The sequence below is a fragment of the Lissotriton vulgaris genome, chromosome 10 (genome assembly GCF_964263255.1).
Source record: "Lissotriton vulgaris chromosome 10, aLisVul1.2, whole genome shotgun sequence".
NCBI lineage: Eukaryota > Metazoa > Chordata > Amphibia > Caudata > Salamandridae > Lissotriton > Lissotriton vulgaris.
Window position 1 is genome coordinate 234,571,795 of NC_141698.1, and position 16,550 is coordinate 234,588,344.

The window sequence follows — 16,550 nt, forward strand, 5'->3', positions numbered from 1 at the left end:
GAGCCTCGCTAGGCTCGTAAATCAGATATGCCCCCTCTGAGCCTCGTGGGCTTGGTCTCACTGAAAATGCGGGCCAGAGCCTCTCAGGGCTCTACACACGTTAGGGCGACCCACTGCCAACCGGGGCCGCCCTTGAAGCCCTCGTGGCTTCCCACTGATCATGAGCGTGAGCTCGCGCTACCGGGGGGGGGGGGGCGGACACCGACAATGTTTCCCGGCGCCCCTCCCTTTCCTCTGCCCCACTCACCGGTATACTGGCGAGCGGCGGCTCTCCTCACTTGGGGCTCCCTCAGCACACGGGAGCCCCAGCAGCCGGCCACGCTCCTTCTCTCGGGGCTCCCTCTCGGTCACGGGAGCCCCGCAACTGCCGCCATCTTCTTCCTCTCTCCGGGCGCTGGCCAATCCCAGCGTAGCTAGTCGATGCGCACTGCACCAACCACAGCGCGGTCTTCAGGGCGAGCCTCCCGCGGCCCGCCAATCACAGCGCGGCATTTGCTGAGGGGGGCTCGTCGCTCTGACCAATCAGGGCTCTGCTCCTTCGGTCCTCGGCGATTTCAAGCCCCGGGCAGTGGCGGTGAATGGGAGTCAAACGCCGGGTGGGCTCCGGCTCCAAATAATTAAATAAAAACGGGGTGGCACCCGTAAATTAATTAAATTAACAAAAATAAAAGCGCTACCAAGCGCTAGAGGACTAACAAAGTCCCAGTGTAAATGAAATCGCTCCCAGGCGCTTAGTGCAGCGATAAAGCGCTCCCAGCGCTAAAGGCAACAATAAAGCAAATAAAAAGTCCTTCAGCAGTCCAGGACCTCAGCAGTCCAGGAGTAAGAGAGGGAGCAGCATAGCCCCCAGCAGGAAAAGTCCATCAGGTGTCCAGGGGCTGGGCAGGGCTCAGGGATTTCCCTGAGCCCAAGCAGCAGCACGCCCCTGGCATATTCAAGTTAGAAACAAGAACAAATTGGAAGGGGACACAGCCCCTTCTTATACAGGGAAAAGTATTTGAAGTCTTTGTGCAGGCAGTGTGAGAACCAGCTATAACTGGTTATAGGGAACTCTCTTCAGTATCAGGGACAGAGGTGACAGTCGCCCAGCGGGAGGTGGAGCCAACATTGTGGTCAGGCAGGCACAGCCCTGGCCACTCCCAGGTGCCATCTCCTCCCACTTCCCTGGCAGCAGATGCAGCCTTGCATCCACGGGCCGACTCAGACAACCTCTTGGGCTCTCCAGCCCGTCACCCTCAAACCAGACAGTCAATCCACAAGCAGGCCCAGGCACTCCTGGACCAGGCTCACCAGCCAATCACGCGCCAGACACAAATTACACAAATATGCCAACTTCTAAAAGTGGCACTTCTAGACTAGACACACTCATGCCGCATATATCATTACACAGCATTCACTCGCACGAGTTCGTACATATGAAACTCGCCCCTGCACTCCCCACACATCAGGAACTACCATGGGCATACATATTCATACATATTCCCCATTCCTTCCTATGGGAGGGCAGGTCACTCACCACACATACACAGAGAGCTCAAGCACTTTACACTGTACCCCAGTGAAAAAGTGCGCAGAGGCCTAAAATCACCACCACCAGGTTCCAGAAACAGTCTATGAAAAAGCAAAAAGTCTCGGGGTGAACCTGCCAAAAGGGCCGGGTCCAACAGAGTGCCAATTGCGTATGTGCCGATAAAGACTCGCAAATCTTTTATAGCAGTTCTGGTGTCAGCCGAACGCTGGGGCCACATCCAAATAATCTTGTGCAGGAATCCACTGCAACCATGATATATTTATAGTTGCCATCCCTTGCCGTCCAGGTAAACGCATGCTAGTGGTTTATCTGAAATCAGAAGGGGCGTTTGTGCAGGTCGCTTCACTGTAGAAACTTTCATTTTTTGGCAGATTTCACATTCTAGAACATAGTTTCTAGTTTGTTTTCTCATGCGTGGCCACCAATATCTCTGTTTTAATAATGATACTGTGGCGGAAACTCCTGCGTGTGCAGAGGCCAGTCCTTCATGTGCTGCTGAGATTAGTCCTAACCTATGTTCCATGTTTGGAATTGCCCTATCCACAACTCCAGGGTTTTGAGCAAAAGGAACATTATTCGCATCAGTTATATATGAGTACTTTACTGAAAGCCTTTCGGGAGTGTCTTACCACTGTCTTTGACTGAAGCAGTGACAGCTTGCATTATTTCGCTGTCCATTTTTGTTTTTGACCGAGTGATTGCTGCTACGGAAGCTGTTTGGACAGCTGCCTTCGTGGCCTCATCAGCCAATGAATTCCTTGCAAAGTAAACCCTATCACGCTGATGACTCAGTGTATGAATCACGTGAGTCTTTTGTAGTTCTTTCTGTAAAAGAACTATTTGTTCCCAATGCATTTTGTGCTTAATTGTGCCACCTTTCGCGTCTTTAAAACCATTTTGAACCTAGTTTTGCAGGTATTCATTGTAAGACTGGATGCAGTAATACGAATCGCACACTATTAGTGTGGGGAATTCGCGATCGGTATTTTCAAGCGCCATCTTGAAAGCCTGTAGTTCAGTTCGCTGAGCTGTACAGTCTCCGAGTGACTGATTTTAGTGACCATAGGTCTAAATTTACCTTCGTGCCAGCGACCTTTAACAATCGCGCACGCAGCACTATAGGCTTGTTTACCCCCAATTGTGGGCTGTGCTGATCCGTCTGTATAGATTATATATCCATTATGTTCTAAAGGAAGAATTTCGGCCGGCAGGGGACATTCGTGTTCGTATTGTAGGAATTCTTGTGTCTTCAAGTAGGAGTCAAAGACGTATTCAATGTCTGTTGCAGCAAGAGAGTTAACCCATTGAAACAATCTCGGATGTAAAGCTTTAGCATTCGGAATGCTCGCTTTCGTCACTGCTTCTAAAGCAGGTACAGGTGTAACGATCATTATACGTTTACCCTGTGCTAGGGCTTTCTCCTTTGCTACTGCAGTTTGAACCGCTGTCAGAATTTTTTCTGTTGAAGTGAATTTTATTTCAGCTTGTGTGTACAAGTGTGATTTGTAAGCTATTGGTACCTTTTCACCTTCATTAAAGGTCAGGTACCTGAATCCGCATCTCCCTGGGATGATTCGGATCACAAGATTGCGCACATTGTGGCGTGTCTCTAACTGTGTTTTTGCTAACATGTCTGTTTGCATTGAAAGCAAAATCTCTGTGTGTGTTTGAGTCCAATTAGTTGATTTGAAATCAGGTTTGATTAGTTCTTAGAGAGGTTTAATTTGGCTTTCGTTTAAAACACGGATCATCGTGATTATAAAAGAGCTGCTACATTACTTGGCATGAAGGGCCTTCTTTTCCTTTCCCTAACAGCAGAAACTAAAAATTGTAATTCCGGGTTGGGATACAACTGAAAGGCGATAACACATTGTTTGTGGGTTAGATGTAGAACCCATATATCTTCCACTTATTTGTCAAATCAATAGCTGAGTAGTTAATTAATGATTCTAAATTGAATGAAGGCTTTATATGTTTTAGGGGCTGATTACAAGGACATTGGTCTCAAGACCGAGTACCATCAGTGGCGGCTAACCACCGCCTCCTGGGTGGTCTGACAGCCCGATTACGAGTATGGCGGTTGGAGAGCTTCGAGACCGCCACCATCGCCAGGATTTTGGATCCCACAGCGGCAGCAGTGGGGAAAGCGGCACACCATGGAGGCAGTGCTGATGCTAGCACCGCCGTGCTAAATTACGACCTGCCTTTTCTGCTGACCTTTTTATAGTTGGGATACCACCATGTAAAGGTCGGCGGAAAGGCAGGGAAGCGGCCTGGGCATTTCAGCCCAATGGGCATCGAGGCTGCACTGTTGAGGGTCCACTTGGTGCTAAGCACAACATGGTGCATGGTAACTGTGCATGCGCAACTGTGCAGGTGCGACAGTGCTGTGGCATTGCCTTCAGGATCTCTCTGTAAGCTGAAGCATGCCGCAGCCCCAAAACTACCCCTGGCACACCGCCAGCCCAGCGGTAAACTCCAAATGCATTGGTGGGATGCTGCTGGCTCAGAGACGTTTTCCCAGACTGCTGAATCTGCGGTCTGGCAGTTCGACCACCATCGTCATAATCAGGGCCTTAGTCTCTGTAATCGGCACAGGGGCAGAAAAATCAACAGTGAATACTAATTTACAGGCATGTTAGCCACACAGTCATGGATATGGAAATGGATGAGAACATGATTCTAGTTTAACACAAAATAGGCGTACAACAATCTTTTGAAAGCTTACTTAATGAGAGCAGTCGTTATATTAGAAATATTTTGCACATAGTTAGGTAACACTAAGGTGACAGCTTAGTTAATGTGAGGATTTGAGTGTATTATATGGTATGGCTGGGGAGCCGTACCATGCATTACACTTTCAAAAACTGTCTTGGATCCCGTCGGCTTATGTGAACAACTTTAAGCTCAACCCTGAGTAGGTATGGCTTTTGAGAAGCAAAGTTTGAACAAAGTAACTTAGTGTAAAGCATTTAACAGTACCAAGCTAGGGAATAGGAAAGCCACATAACACAAAAGAAACATAACACCAATTTATAAACATCTGTATCTTTTTATGAATTTTTAGAGTCCTTGATAAGCAAACTCCACCGTAGGGTTCCGGAGGGGGATATTTGAAAGGTTTTATCACTTTTCATTTCAACCACAAACAAACTTTGGTCAACAAAAAGTTTGTAAACTTTTCAAAAGTTTGACACAGTTAGTTTGGCTTCCCTGGCCCGCTTGGATGACCAAATCTGACAGGGAGAAGGTCTAGAGGGCCAATGGGGTAGTTGTGGACAGTTACCTGGCTGCTAGAACGTTTTCAAGTCCAGCTCCAGCCAGGCCCGAACTGGCCATAACGGGCACCGGGCAACTCCCCGGTGCAGCGCAAGGGTGGGGGCCGGTTTTGAGCCCCTGGGGGCCAATTTTGTTACAGGGCCATTTTTGCAGCATAGCTGCAAAATCGGCCCGCAACAAAATCGGCCGAAAACCGGCCCTAGCAAAGCGCTCGGTGGCACCTCCAACCCCTCCGAATGGGGAGGGGGGGGCCGGCTGAGCACTTTGCCAGGGCCGGTTTTGGTTTCCAGTCCGGCCCTGGTTCCAGCCCTTATAGTACAGCCACCATACACGATAATGGAGTGGTCGTGATGCTATGATGCAGTATGAAAAGATGCTCACATATGCTTCAGTTGCTGTGCGGTCGACGGAGATGCTATGTGGTGATTCCTCGGTCCACTGGTGATGTGGGGCAAATTTGACCTTAGAGGTTGGGCCCTAAGAAGACTTCTTCAAAACAATAAAAGGGTAGCTGCTGCTGGGCTATTTGCCTCCAAGCACAATGATTGGAGTGAAATCTTTTAGTGGGGGATAGTTTCCCTCTTAGGTGAACAATCTGGACTCTGACTATACTTCTGGGTCAAGCTGCCTCAGGTGCAACTTTTGGCCATTGAGGATCAGTCTCATGGGTCACCCAGGGGTAGGCGTGGGCGGAAAATCCGTTCCGCTCGCGGATTTTGCGGATTTTCGGGAAATCCGCAATCCGCGAGATTTGCGAATTTCCCGCAAAATCCGCAAATCCGCGAGCAGCGGATTTTGCTCGCACTGCTCGCACTGTTCGCGTGAGTTCGCGCCCCGCGAATAAGTGCAAAATTGCAGAAATACGATCTTAGCAAAACTGAAAGTAACTACTTACCAGGTTCAAAAGTTCAGGCTCATCATTAGTAGCCATTTCCTGGAGTGCTTCCTGAGGGGCCCCTCCAGAGTTCAGTTGCCAGTTGAAACTATTATGTGACCCTGCTCTGAACCTCAGAATAGTTACACATATGCCACAAAGGTCCTGAATTACAGCTAAGGGAGACAAGCAGGAGCCAGGCTGGAAGTTAAAATCCATTAATCAGCCCCTAATTCATTATTGTCAGTTGGGGCAGGGCAGGTGTTGTAACTAATTTTGCAACAATGAAAGCACTTAGCAAGTGCAAAAGATCACTAATCAGGGCGCACTAAGGAAGCAGGTGCCAGCTAAAAAAATATTCTGTGACACATGAATCAGCCCCAAATTAATTCAGGTCACTTGAGGCAGGGAAGGTGTGCTTTGCTTTGCCGAAAATAATGTACACTGGACAACCAGAGGGTGTGGTGATGAAACAGAGGGTGGCATGGGTGGGCCAGAGGGTGGCATGAGTAGTCAGAGAGTGGCAGTGGTGACAGAGAGTGGCAGTGATGAAGAAGAGTGTCCCAAACAGGCTGGACACGTAGAAACAACAAGTTCGCGAAACTTGCGACCCGACAGGTAAGTTCGCAATTTGCGAAAGTGTACAAAACCCTCGCGAACTGGCAGAAACACGGGCGAACACAAAAAAAAAAAAATCCGCAAATTCGCGGGAATTCGCGGATTTTGCGGATTGCGAATCCGCAAATCCGCAAAATTCGCGAACGCGAGATCCGCAAAATTCGCTCATGCTTACCCAGGGGAAGTCAGTGGTAATTCCTCTGAAGTGGCTACCAGCATGTCTGTTAGGGCTTCTTTAGCTTTAATGTCACTGGTGTTGTTCCAAAGGTGCAGCTTAATGACCTTTCGAGTCACTGCTCCAGTCTGGGGCATTACTTTTCCCCCACACCAGGAGCCACAGGCACAGTCCTAACTTTGCAACCCAAAACATGCCACAAGTGCCATTCAGTAGACACTGCAGCCTCTCTTTGTGCAGTCCAGGAGCAGCAGGGCAGTCCTTCTTCAGTTCTTGTTCCAGCTCAGATTTGATCTGAGTTTCAGGGTATCAGGGGTGCCATATTTATCTCAGGAAAGCGCCCTGAGGGGGCCCTGCGGTCACTAGTTCCCTCCATTCTGGTAGCAACTTTCCGGCAATGTGTGGCACCTAACAATCCCAGAGTGCCCTATTCTACCCACTCCCAAGATGTTGCCACCCTTCCTCAGCTGTTAGGAGCTTTGTATCCCACCCTAGAGGTGTGGCTACTTGTTGGCTACATGCCCACGGGAACACTGGTGTGGGCACTGGTCTTCCCTCTCTGGCCAGGTCTCCAGCCTTTCTAGCTAAACAAAGGGGAACCCCTTGGGAGCATTTTCGCCTTTGCTCTCAAAAGGCAGCTTTGTCTTTGAAGCTTGTCTTTTGGGCTAACACTCAGATTGGCTTCCTACAATGGGAGGTGACACCTTTTCCTGCAGTGGACTTCTATTGCTTTCAAGCCTGGAAGTCTTTCACACAACTCCCCAGATGGGCAGAATGCTGTCTGTAGGCCAGTGCCTGTGTAAGGCTACTGGACCAGCTAGGTCACAAAGTGGCAACTTTGTAAAAGTTGTTTTACTTTAAAAGTGACATTAAATTCGACCAGGGCTTTAGGTCGGGTTTAAAACCATGATTCATTTGATACCTTGCAGTACCCCGTTGAGTAGTCCCATTCAGAAGTTAGCCAAGCTGGTGTGCCAGCCTGTAACTCTATATTAGGCAACTGGGCTCCTAACTTCGCCTCAGCAAAACAACAGTTTGAGGGGTTTTGCTGCATAGATAACCATACATATCCCACTTAATAATATACACTCCATTCATAAGAGAGACTAATATATAATATTAAGGGAAGTGGTGGTTTGAATGGCAAAGTCGTACTGCTGCCCTTCCAATATGCAAGGCAGGCTGGGAGCCATTTTGTACTTTGTCACACACAGGGTGGCACAATCAGTGCTGCAGAGTTGGGGGACACACAGCCTTACATGTCCTTAGTATCCTGGGTACCATATACTAGGGACTTACAAGTCAAATGGGGGATAGCCAATTCGACATACACTTTGTAAGGGGTTGGAATATTGGTACTGAGGTCTAGTTAGCAGGCCTCAGTGCACTCTCAGTGTTGAACAACCAGCAGGTAGTAGTCCAAATGAGAGCAAAAGAGGGGGAAACCTAAAAAAGCCTGTTTCCTTACAGTTAATATCTAATCTCTATTGGTATTTTATTTATCAACTATGCAACATGTTTAGTCCAGGTTAAAAAGACTAAAATTTGGTTTGAGAATAGGTGATTGTTAAAGTAAGTCAATTGTGATACAATCCAGGATGCTTCAAACGTAGAGCCAACTAGAGTGTTTTTCTTTTAAACCCAAGGGAATTTCTTGGTCCTTTTGTACTTTTGTTTTTTTAAAGTGCTGCAAACAGCTGGCTGAGGTCTCTGGTCACTCTGGGACAGATACACTGGTACAACTATTGTTTAGTTTAGTTTAGTTTATTTGTTTAGCTTAGTTAATTAAAACCATTGCTATAAAAAACCCATATTAGCACAATTATCACATCAAGAAACAAAGCTGGAGAAATAAACTGTCATTTAAAAAAAAAAAAATCTGTACACTTAAAAACGGTCTTATTACTACCAATGTTAAGTTACTAATAAAGTCCAAAAATGAAAGGATTAGGACAGGAGGTGCTAAACCAGGGGACAAAAAAGTCAGTGATAAGTTTTTGGGTAGGAGGGGCAGGTAGCGCAGGAGCCGAGGAGGGTGTTAAGAAATTAGCCAAGAGTCTCACAAACTTTCCAACCCTAGCGAGCGCTTGAATGTCTGTGGAGGTAAAACACAGAGACGTAGCCTCCCAGCATGACCTAGTGCCCCATTTTAAAAATAGAGGTTTTAATAAAAGCCTTCTGGGGGCGTCCATGGCAGGGCAACAACACAGAAGGTGCGGCCATGATTCTTTATAGTATGAACATAGTGTGCAGGCCCACCCCCTCTTTTCAAGGAGCCCATCTGTACAACTATCAATTAGAGAAATTAGAAATTGACCGCTAACTCCATTAACCGTATTTACTGGTAACAAGATGGTATAACCTTTGAGAAGAGTTAATAAAGTCTTAGAATTGACCCCGGAGTGTGAAATAGAATTTTTGATGAATACTTCAAACCGTGAATTCCTCACCTTTAGAATATCTCCCAGGTGCCAGACTGGATCAAGAGAATTGTCCAGTAGTACCTCTGAACCTTAGTAGGCGGATTTGTATGGCTCTGAACAGGCTTTGTACTGCCCCGGAAGTGCTGAAGTGGATCCACATATATGCGCCACACCCACATGTGGATGTCAATTCCTTTCTGTACCATTCAAGAACCAGAGCGTTTTTTATTGATCTTTAATCCTTCTGAATTGTGTTTTTCAAACAGTGTGCTATGGGATATATCCTCTCCCAAAATGACAGGCTTTATGCTGTGCAGATTAGTGCTAGCAGATGTTAGTCACTGACACCCACGCAGTTTGTCTATTGTGCCTGAGCTTCGGTCATGACGCCACGTCATGTGACTCCTGAGCATTTATATGTCCAAAGGCAATCTAATGCCTGGAAGAAAATCCGTTTTTCTAGCATAAAAAGTTGCAGACTTCACATAGGTTCACTTCCCATTCTTAGTGGAGCAGCTATCTTAATCATAATGCCATTCCTGTGATCACTCCACGTTTCCCTCAAAATCTTTGGGTATATCAAGGTCCATTTCTAGATGCAAGTAAGATGTCAAAGTGAGACTCGACCCCTTCTGCCACTCTGATTCCAAAGAAAAGGCATGCATGTGCCAAGATCTGAACTGCACTCTAAGGAGGCCAGTACCTCAGCTTGTCCCGACATGTCCCAAGTTAATTGGGCCATCATAGACTCAACAGCAAAATGAGACTTTCAAGCAGGCCATAATGCAAGTCTTTAGTTTGCTTTTGTCCCCCTCTGGCCACCTTTGGGCCCCATAGAGCCATAGATGCCTCCAGTTGGGTTACCAACAGCAGATCCTCCCCAACATCATCTGCCCCTTAGGACCCATTACCATGCCCAATATGGTGCTGATACCCATGTTGGACTTTAAAGAGACATCGGTCTGAAATTGATTGATACTGTGCTATGCAATAACAAAAGCAGTTGTCATGCTACCTGTTTCTCTACCACAATATAACTAACAGCTGGGGATCCACTGGTTTTTTTCGCTGTCTGACCTGTACCATAACAGGGAGCACACCGGGATACTGATGATATGGAGGGAGAGGATGGGCTGCTTCCCATTCGTTATACAAATGCTCTAGTCTTTAACTTTAAAAATGTCAGTGGACTTGACAGCTCCCCTGAAACACAGCTTGACTCGCCACATTTGCCACTAATGGAGGAGATTGCCTCATTGACAATGGTAGTTCGAAGGGCAGTTGAGGTGCTAAAATCGCAGTTGGCCCCCATTGAGACTAAGATAAATGTTCTAACAGAGATCCTCCAGTCTGGGCCAATGATAGCGGAGTCTTTTCTCCCATTAAATGATGTCATGATAGCTATGTGGTTGAAAACATGTTCTTGTCTGCGTGTCAGTCTGCAGGAAGCCAGGCGACATAGACCTGCACCCAGTGATCCAGATTTCCTCATCAAGCACTCTACCCTGGAGAGTCTCGCTGTGCAGGCTTCAACAAGAGGAATACTCCTAACTCATTTGAAACCAATCCCCCAGATGGAACAACCAAATTGACACTTTTAGAAAACAAATGTTTTTCTCTGCCAGTTTGGCACTTAAGTAAGCCTCATGGGACAAGCCCAGCAATATGTTGCTAGCAGTCTCAGAAGACTTTAAGGCCTCCCTGGTTCAGACATTCCAAGATATGCAGGATGCAGTGAAATGCGTTATTAATGCAGGTCTGGACACCACTGACTGCACTGGCAGAGCAGTTAGAACCAGATGTATGTTGTAACAATGTATGCCTTTAACACGCATGCCTTTACCATGCAGTCTTTACCACGCAAGTCTTTACAAAGCATGTCTTAACCACTAGCAGGCATAGGGGTACATTATAAGTAACATTAGCACGCATACTTTTACAGCATAAACCTTTACCATGGCACGTTTTTTGTAAATATAAAAAATGCTAATAAAAATGAATTAAAAAAATAATAGTATGTGCATAAAAAGTGCATTCTCACACAACTGAACAGTTCCAACACAATGAGATACTACACAAATCAATCAACAAAGAAGGGACTTAGGGCTTTTGGATAAGTCCAGCATAAAGGCCCAAAGACAATGATTTCAACAAAAGGTTTATGCTGTTCCTCTTAAGTGAGAGACGGTAAACAGAGAATTATGGGCCAACCTGACCACTGGGGTTCAAAGTTGTGAATCCAATATGTTGGATTGTAATGCCCTTACACACCCTGGCGGGTGTCATGCTTCATCATCGGGCTGCTCCTCGTCGAGTCAGCGGTGCAATACCAGACGGGCTCCCTATAATAGCTGCACTTCGATGAAGGTCTTTTACCAACAGCCGTTTGGTGAAGTGCGGGTGGGGGGCCTTGTGTGTGTAGATGTATAAAGGAGTTTGAAGGTGAATCTAAAATAGGGTTGGGAGTACCTACGAAAACAACTTTAATCAGGGGGTCTCCTACCCTAAGTAAAAACAAAAACGATAAGGCGCAATGCTGGGATAATGTCCCAGATTGTGGCGCTTTTATAAGTAGTGGGTCAGCATGTTTCTTGCCAAAAATGAAAAAGTCTACAAGCGATTCGTCAGGACCAAGGGTTACTATCTACAATTAAAATTTAAATGGTATTATGGTGACACACACACAACAACCAACAGTCTAAATCGTCGGGTACCTGGTATCACAGGAACTATCCTAGACAATAGATTATCCAGGCATCAAAGTACCCAGTAGGTTAAACACATGAGGGGTTCCTCGGATTGCACGGAGATTGTAGACCTACCCACTCCCGTACGAGTTCTCTGTTTACGTCTCTCACTTAAGGGGAACAGCATAACCTTTTTGTTGAAAACTACACAAATCAACACAATACATCACAACCCTACACAAATGTTCTTAACATAATTCTCCCATGCAACTCAAAGCAAAACAGCTGAACACTACGCAAAATTCTCAAACATCATTACTTATAGACGCAACACAATGCAAATTATGTAAACTCTAAAGAATTTTTTCCCACACCCAAAAAAAGCACACAGACATTTTATAGAGTAGTTTACCAGTTTAGGCACATATACGTCGGTCTTTCTTTGATTTTTACATCTGCAGAGACCCTTGTCCCCAACTAAGATGGCTGTAATATAGTGTGAAGAAGGTCAAAAAGGCATTCTTTTTCACAGAAAAAATAAATATACATTATTTCATTGTATAATCCACAAGAAAATGTACTTTCCAAACCTTTGTTTTAGTTTGAATGATATAATACCCCTGAAAAAAATGAAAAACAGCTGTCCACCATTTTGTTGTAAGTGGGACACTGCCTTCTCATGTGACCACATGCACCACAGACCCCAGGACAGTGAAGCACAGCCATTTCCAAACACTGCCACCTACCTAAACAAGTAAGTATAACTTTAACAATTAACACCCTCTAAATTTAGTAACGATATCACAGGAACAAAAAATTATACATAAATGTTTTTCATTTTTCAGACATTGTCGAGGTTATTTGACTTATTTCCAACCCACAGATTAGGTAGATTTTCAACTATTACAACAATGTAAGTGAAAAGTCAGCCTTTTTTATTTAACAAAAAATGATAACAATATTTTTTTTAATTAAAATGGATGACCTACTGAAATTGGGTGCTGGACAGTGTCTGGGGGCAAAATTACTATTGTAGGTTCACCAAGTACTTACTTTAGGGAAGGTGCTAGACAGTGGCTGGGGGCAAAATTACTCTTGTAGCTTCACCAAGTACTTACCTCAGGGAAGATGCTGAACAGTCTCTGCGGGGGATTACTATTCTAACTCTGTCAAGTACTTTCCCCAGAAAAGGTGCTGGATAGTGTCTGTGGCAAAATTACTATTGTAGGCTCGCCAAGTATTTACTTCAGGAAAGGTGCTAGACAGTGGCTGGGGGCAAAATTACTATTGTAGCTATGCCAAGTACTTAACTCTTTTTCTTTTCCTTAGAACTTAAAAAAGGTACACACCTTCTAAAAAGCTAAGAATTCAAGTGAACCAAAAACAGACACTGCAAATTCAATGACATTCACTGAAAGAAAATCAGCAGTCCAAAAGTAAGTAATGAAAAAAAACAAAGTAAACACAAAGAAAGCAGAAAGTCATGAAAAACAGGAAATAATTAATCATTTTTTGTAACCTTAAATAGATATCCAACAAATTCAAGCAAAACTACCCATAATTTTTGGGGCCACACAGGGACAAAAAACAAATCTTCAGGTAATATTTACTTAAATAAATATACATTGCCAATGCTAACAACTTTCTTTTCATGGAGCACAACTCTAACAAAGACTTAATTTTCTCTCTTTTTCAACAGGATAACTAAGCAAATTGTTTACCTCACGGATTAATAAATTAACCACACAATTTTTACCCATCTTTAAGACTTCTGTAGTAATATTAGACCAAAAGGTAGGGTCATCAGCAGTAGGACCATAAATATTAAGCAAAAATAAAGTCGAGTCATGAATTTTAATTTTAACTATTATATATCTACCTTCTGTATCTGAAATTTAATTTAAAACTTGACAATGTAATTTTTTCTCAAAGAAAATAGCAACACCATTTTCCTTACCATTAGCAGATGACACAATAGTATCAACCCACTTTCTTTTCATATAATTTAATATTTTATCATCAATATGAGTCTCTTGAACAAAACAAATGTCTGCTTTACAACTTCCTAAATAATCCAAAATTTTAGTACGCTTAACTGGGTGTCACAAACCTTTCACATTTAAAGAAATAACTTTAATATTATGAACAGTAGACATTATAATGAAAAGAGCAAAGAAAGAAACGCAATGAAACAAGAAGAGGCGAAGAAAGCATAGCTAAGAAATAGAAGAAAAACAGTAACTCTACATTTGAAAAGGGAGAAGGAGAAAGAAAAACATAGAAAAAAGACAAACAAAATACATAAAGAAGAAACTGTGAAACGCACACACCCTCTACAAGCATGGCCAGAACCGCTGGAGCCCAAAAAAGTAAAAAATACTCATAAATCTGTCAGCAAAAATCAAACTAGAAAGAGTCATGTAGTAGGGTCGTGAGTATCCATTGAATGTTGAACTTGTTGATCAAGAAAGTGTCGCAATTCTTCCGATTGATGAAAGGATTTGAAGAAGTTATCTTTCCATATGCGCATCGTAGATGGATCAAAAAGACCATACTTGAATCCAAGACTTTTTAACTGTGGACGAAGGGCAGCAAAATCCTTACGTATTGCAACAGTTTCTTTGGCAAAGTCCTGGTGAATAAAAATGTTATTGCCATTCACCATCAATGAGGGAAGTTCTCATTTAGCTTTCCTTATCAAAACTAGATGATGATGATGACGAAGGACTTTGAATATCATTTGCCTAGGTTTAGTATGGCGAGGGTTGCGATGAGAAGTGATTCTATGGGCTTTATCCACTTCAATTTTTTCTGGAAATTTGATATTCAAAAGACCAGGAATCAAATTTTCCGAATATAAACGACAATTAAAACCCTCAACTTCTTCAGGCAAATTAAAAATGCGAAGGTTGTACTGTCTATTGCGATTTTCCATATCCAAAAGCTGAGAATGCATAGGAAGTATTTTTGCCACCAATGGTGTAAAAGTATCCACTTTAGTTTTATTATCTTAAATTTTGATAGAATTATCAGAAATGTTCATAGACAAACAAGCCATGTCTTTACGCACACTTTTAACTGACGCAATATTTTCAGTGTTGACTCGAAGAGCTTGAATTTCTTCCAAAATTAATGAAAGGGAAGGTTCAGAGGACTCCACTACCTTTGATTTAACTGGGGGCGGTGAAACTTGCTGCCTCCTTTTATCATTGACTGGATTTTTATTTTCCATTTTGAAGAGAAAAACCCACAAAAACGGAATAGAAAGTCAAAAAAGCAATATAACTGCAAAGAAATTAATAAAAACAGTGGAATAATCTTTAAAGGCACTGGTGCAGCAGCTATATAGGACTGTGGGTGTGGCTGGGCCCAAGCCAGGCCCTTTCCTGCTGAATACTCCTCCCCCTGGACACACAATTCAGGCAGTACCTTAGAGAGAGGCTGGGAGCAGGAGCCAAAGGGCCAGAAACAGCACTTCCAGTAAACAGAACAGCTTCAAAACTCCTCCAAAGGTAGGGGAACCCTCTAAAGATTAGAGCGACCTCATTTGTGTAAAATTACCGATAGGAAATTCGTCGTAAAACGCAAAATCGGGCTTCTGACGCGAGAGAGCTCAAACGGCGGCGGCCATATTGAATTGCGCGCTCGCGAGTCCCAGAACGGATTATTGTTAATTCGCGAACAAGAACATGCAGATACATAGGATGAAAATATGTTACATTGTATGGTACTTCTCATCACCATGTACAAGATCTGAAATTGAGTAATGTACTGCTGTGTTTTTTGTTATGAAAATGCAAAAAATAAAAGTTTTTTTTTTAAACATTTAAAAATCAGAATATCCATGCTACATCCTTCATTTATTATTGTTATTTTTAACATTTTATTAAAGCACAGTTGCCTGCAAATTGGATCACTACACTAATGACAGGAGCTAAACTAAAATTGTCTGACTGCGAGGGTAGTTGGCTTTTTGGTAAGGAGTTAGGTAATAGTGAAGTTTCTTTGCTGTTGGCATTTTTACTGACCAAATATTATATCTGCGTATTTATCCAGTGGCTTGGTACATAGAGATTGTATTTCCATTTGCATGGCTGCTGGTCATAATCTGCATAATGTCAGTTCTTAAATCTGCAGCTGTGTAAATAGTGAAGTTTCTTGGCTAGCTACATGACCCTGATTATGACTGGGTTGGGGTTTTCTGACCCCCTGCCAAAACTCCTGTTTGTACAGGGGTGGGATTTTCGAGTTGAGTGGAATTTATCACATCTGGTAATTTCCTAATGCGTTAAATACCTCACCCTTTGTTCAATTTCAGCATGTCAAATGTGACAGAATTTAACTGGGGATAACAAACCAATATTTAGCATCACATGTGGATTTTGGTGCAGAATAGGTTTTTTTTATGGAACCAGATAAATTCCAAGCCCCGGGATATCAAACTGTATTGGATGAGATAAATAGCACCCAGGGCTTCAAGTGGGCCAGGTCTCACCAGTGCTGAGTGTGGTGACTTGGTTGTCGCCTCTTCTTTATTTTGTGCTCATCTTCTCTACTGCTCAGCCAGAATGAGTGTGGAATGCATGGTGATGTCATGAATGCATGGGTTGCTTGGAGACTTTTGAGAGTGTCAGTTGGTGGATGCAGGCTGAGCAGCAGGGAGGCTTCTCCTGGTGGGTATATGTTATACCAACTTACCATCTTATCTACCCTTCTACATCTTGTGTAACTGGAACTTAGTAAAGCATCATATTTGGAACTTCTACTGGGTTACTTGTGGACTTCCTTACATTTTGGCGACGATTTGGATTACAAACCTTTGTGTGTTGGATTACAATCTTCTTTTTAAGCAACTACGTAAAACTAGATTTCTCTACCAAGGAAATTGATGGTGTACTTTGCATCTGGTAACTACTAAAGACGTATGTGCTCAAGAATCCTGATACTTTAAGATAACTGATGT